Genomic DNA, 5,634 nt, shown 5'->3' with positions numbered 1-5,634 from the left:
CATTACTTCGACTTTCAGCAGTGGTGTAACGAAAGCCTGCGTGGAGTGCAGATTCAGATGAATTCCAGATTCCCAGTGAATGAATGGAACATCCTGTAGTGGAGATTACAATGATTTCTGAAGGCTGGGTTGTGTGCACAGGAAAATGAGGAGCAAAACAGGTTGAGTGGATAGCCAATTGAACAGCACGACTGCGAACATGAACAGGCCTCTGAAAACCAGCATTGTTTTACTTGGACATTCACAAGTGGTGTAAGATAAATCTGCAGGTAGTGGAGATTCAGTTGAATTCCAGATTCGCAGTGAATGAATGGAACATTCTGTACTGGAGATTGCAATGATTTCTCAAGTCTGGATTGTTTGGACATGAAAATGAAGAGCTGACCACAGTTGTGTGGATACCCAGTAAAAAGCAGGGCTTAGAGTGTGAACAGACCGCTGAAAACCAGCATTGTGTTACTTGGACATTCATAAGTGGTGTAATGAAAGCCTACCTGGAGTGCAGATTCAGATGAATTCCAGATTGGCAGTGAATGAATGGAACATTCTGTACTGGCGATTCCAATGATTTCTGAAGTCTGATATTGTGGAAAAGAAAATGAAAGGCTGACCAGGTTTGAGTGGCTAGACAATTGAACAGCACACTGCGAGTGTGAAAAGGCGGCTGAAAACCAGCATTGGATTACTTGGTCATTCACCAGTGCTGTAATGAAAACCTGCCTGGAGCGGAGAGTCAGATGAATTGCAGAATCGCAGTGAATGAATGGAACAGTCTGTAGTGGAGATCCCAATGATTTCTGAAGGCTGGTTTGTGTGGAGAGGAAAATGAAGAGCTGACCAATATTGAGTGGATAGCCCATTGAACAGCACTTCTGCGAGTTGAACATGCCTCTGAAAACCAGTATTGAGTTACTTGGACATTCACCAGTGGCGTAACGAAAACCTGCCGGGAGTGGAGGTTCAGATGAATTCCAGATTCGCAGTGAATGAATGGAACATTCTCTAGTGGTGATTCCAATGATTTCTGAAGGCTGGGTTTCGTGGACACGAAAATGTAGAGCTGAACAGGGTGGAGTGGATAGCCAAATGAACAGCACGTCTCTTAGTATGAACAGGCCACTGAAAACCAGCATTGGCTTACTTGGACATTCACAAGTGGTGTAACGATAACCCGCCGGGAGTTGAGAGTCAGATGAATTTAAGATTCGCAGTGAATGAACGGAACATTCTGTGGAGGAGATACCAATTATTTCTGAAGGTTGGGTTATGAGGACAGGAAAATGTAGAGCTGAATAGGGTTGGGTGGATAGCAAATTGAACAGCACGGCTGAGAGTATAAGCAGGCGGCTTAAAACCAGCATTGGCTTCCTTGGACATATACCAGTGGTGTCACGAAAACCTGCCGGGAGTGGAGACTCTGATGAATTCCAGATTCGCGTGATTGAATGGAACATTCTGTAGTGGAGATTGCCAAGATTTAGAAATCTGGATAGTCTGGACAGGATATTGAAGAGCTGACCAATGTTGAGTGGATAGCCAGTGAACAGCACGGTTTCGAGTGTGAACAGACCACTAAGAAGCAGCATTGCATTACTTGGACATTCATCAGTGGTGTAACGAAAGCCTTCCTGGAATGCAGATTCAGATTATTTCCAGATTCACAGTGAATGAATGGAAATTTCTGTAGTAGAGATTCCAATGATTTCTGAACGCTGGGTTGTGTGGACAGGAAAATGAAGAGCTGACTAGGTTTGACTGGATTGCCAATTGAACAGCAAGGCTGTGAGTGTGAACAGCCGCTGAAAACCAGCATTGGATTACCTGGTCATTCACCAGTGTTGTTAGGAAAATCTGCCTGGTGTGGAGAGTCAGAGGAATTCCAGATTCGCAGGGAACGAATGGAACATTCTGAAGTGGAGATAAGAATGATTTCTGAAGGCTCGGTGTGTGGAAGGAAAATCAAGAGCTAACCAGCGTTCACTGGATAGCCAATTGAACAGCACGGCTGCGAGTGTTAACACGCAGCTGAAACCAGCCTTGGGTTGCTTGGACATTCACCAGTGGTGAAACGAAAACCTGCTGGGAGTGGAGAACAAGATGAATTCAAGATTCGCGTGAATGAATGAAACATTCTGTAGTGTAGATTGCAATGGTTTCTGAGGTTTGTATTGTCTGAACTGGAAAAAGAAGAACTCACCAGTGTTGAGTCGCTAGACCGTGAACAGCACGGGTTCGAGTGTGAATAGACCGCTGAAAACCATCATTGCGTTACTTGAACATTCAGCAGTGGTGCAATGAAAACCTGCCGGGAGTGGAGATTCAGATGAATTCCAGATTCGCAGTGAATGAATGGAACATTCTCTAGTGGTGATTCCAATGATTTCTGAAGGCTGGGTTTTGTGGACACGAAAATGTAGAGCTGAACAGGGTGGAATGGATAGCCAAATGAACAGCACGTCTCGTAGTAAGAACAGGCCACTGAAAACCAGCTTTGGCTTAATTGGACATTCACAAGTGGTGTAACGAAAACCTGACGGGAGTTGAGAATTAGATGAATTTCAGATTTGCAGTCAATGAATGGAACATTCTGTGGAGGAGATACCAATTGTTTCTGAAGTTTGGGTTATGTGGACAGGAAAATGGAGCTGAAGAGGGTTGAGTGGATAGCAAATTGAACAGCACGGCTGAGAGTATGAGCAGGCCACTTAAAACCAGCATTGGCTTACTTGGATATTTACCAGTGGTGTCACGAAAACCTGCCGGGAGTGGAGATTCAGATGAATTCCAGATTCGCTGTGAATGAATGGAACATTCTGTAGTGGAGATAACAATGATTTCTCCATTCTCTGTGGTGTGGACAGGAAAATGTAGAGCTGGCCAGGGTTGAGTGGATAGCCAATTGAACAGCACCACTGCGCTTGTGAAGAAAACACTTAAAACATTGGGTTACTTGGACATTCAACAGTGGTGTAACGAAAACCTGCCGGGAGTGGAGGTTCAGAGGAATTCCAGATTCGCAGTGAATGAATGGAACATTCTCTAGTGGAGATTCCAATGATTTCTGAAGGCTGGGTCGTGTGGAAGGAAAATCAAGAACTAATCAGGATTTAGTGGAAAGCCAATTGTATAGCATGGCTGCGAGTGTGAACATGCAGCTGAAAACCAGCATTGGGTTACTTGGACATTCATCAGTGGTGTAAGGAAAACCTGCATGGAGTGGAGAGTCAGTTGAATTCCACATTCGCAGTGAATGAATGGAACATTCTGTAGAGGAGATTCCAATGATTTCTGAAGCCTGTGTTGTGTGGACAGGAAAATGAAGAGCTGACCAGGCTTGAATCGATAGCCAAGTAAACAGCAGGGCTGCGAATATGAACAGGCCGCTGAAAACCAGCATTGGGTTACTTGGACATTCAACAGTGGTGTAATGAAAACCTGCGTGGAGTTGAGAGTCAGATGAATTCCAGATTCGCAGTGAATGAATGGAACATTCTGTAGTGGAGATAACAAAGATTTCTGAAGGCTGGTAGTGTGGTGGGACAATGAAGAGCTGAACAGGGTGGAGTGAATTGTCAATTAAACAGCACGGCTGCGAGTATGAACAGGCCTCTGAAAACCAGCATTGGCTTACTTGGACATTCACAAGTGGTGTAATGTTAACCAGGCGGGAGTGGAGAATCAGATAAACTCCAGACTCGCAGTGAATGAATGGAACATTCTGTAGTGGAGATTGCAATGATTTCTGAAATCTGGATTGTGGGGACACGAAAATGAAGAGCTGACCAGTGTTGAGTGGATAGCCTGTAAAAAGCCTCGGCTTCGAATGTGAACAGACCACTGAAAACCAGTATTGCATTACTTCGACTTTCAGCAGTGGTGTAACGAAAGCCTGCGTGGAGTGCAGATTCAGATGAATTCCAGATTCCCAGTGAATGAATGGAACATCCTGTAGTGGAGATTCCAATGATTTCTGAAGGCTGGGTTGTGTGCACAGGAAAATGAGGAGCAAAACAGGTTGAGTGGATAGCCAATTGAACAGCACGACTGCGAACATGAACAGGCCTCTGAAAACCAGCATTGTTTTACTTGGACATTCACAAGTGGTGTAAGATAAATCTGCAGGTAGTGGAGATTCAGTTGAATTCCAGATTCGCAGTGAATGAATGGAACATTCTGTACTGGAGATTGCAATGATTTCTCAAGTCTGGATTGTTTGGACATGAAAATGAAGAGCTGACCACAGTTGTGTGGATACCCAGTAAAAAGCAGGGCTTAGAGTGTGAACAGACCGCTGAAAACCAGCATTGTGTTACTTGGACATTCATAAGTGGTGTAATGAAAGCCTACCTGGAGTGCAGATTCAGATGAATTCCAGATTGGCAGTGAATGAATGGAACATTCTGTACTGGCGATTCCAATGATTTCTGAAGTCTGATATTGTGGAAAAGAAAATGAAAGGCTGACCAGGTTTGAGTGGATAGACAATTGAACAGCACACTGCGAGTGTGAAAAGGCGGCTGAAAACCAGCATTGGATTACTTGGTCATTCACCAGTGCTGTAATGAAAACCTGCCTGGAGCGGAGAGTCAGATGAATTGCAGAATCGCAGTGAATGAATGGAACAGTCTGTAGTGGAGATCCCAATGATTTCTGAAGGCTGGTTTGTGTGGAGAGGAAAATGAAGAGCTGACCAATATTGAGTGGATAGCCCATTGAACAGCACTTCTGCGAGTTGAACATGCCTCTGAAAACCAGTATTGAGTTACTTGGACATTCACCAGTGGCGTAACGAAAACCTGCCGGGAGTGGAGGTTCAGATGAATTCCAGATTCGCAGTGAATGAATGGAACATTCTCTAGTGGTGATTCCAATGATTTCTGAAGGCTGGGTTTCGTGGACACGAAAATGTAGAGCTGAACAGGGTGGAGTGGATAGCCAAATGAACAGCACGTCTCTTAGTATGAACAGGCCACTGAAAACCAGCATTGGCTTACTTGGACATTCACAAGTGGTGTAACGATAACCCGCCGGGAGTTGAGAGTCAGATGAATTTAAGATTCGCAGTGAATGAACGGAACATTCTGTGGAGGAGATACCAATTATTTCTGAAGGTTGGGTTATGAGGACAGGAAAATGTAGAGCTGAATAGGGTTGGGTGGATAGCAAATTGAACAGCACGGCTGAGAGTATAAGCAGGCGGCTTAAAACCAGCATTGGCTTCCTTGGACATATACCAGTGGTGTCACGAAAACCTGCCGGGAGTGGAGACTCTGATGAATTCCAGATTCGCGTGATTGAATGGAACATTCTGTAGTGGAGATTGCCAAGATTTAGAAATCTGGATAGTCTGGACAGGATATTGAAGAGCTGACCAATGTTGAGTGGATAGCCAGTGAACAGCACGGTTTCGAGTGTGAACAGACCACTAAGAAGCAGCATTGCATTACTTGGACATTCATCAGTGGTGTAACGAAAGCCTTCCTGGAATGCAGATTCAGATTATTTCCAGATTCACAGTGAATGAATGGAAATTTCTGTAGTAGAGATTCCAATGATTTCTGAACGCTGGGTTGTGTGGACAGGAAAATGAAGAGCTGACTAGGTTTGACTGGATTGCCAATTGAACAGCAAGGC

The sequence above is a fragment of the Sorex fumeus genome, unplaced genomic scaffold (genome assembly GCF_029834395.1).
Source record: "Sorex fumeus unplaced genomic scaffold, SorFum_2.1 ptg000116l, whole genome shotgun sequence".
Taxonomy (NCBI): domain Eukaryota; kingdom Metazoa; phylum Chordata; class Mammalia; order Eulipotyphla; family Soricidae; genus Sorex; species Sorex fumeus.
Note: the sequence above shows the minus strand (reverse complement) of the source record.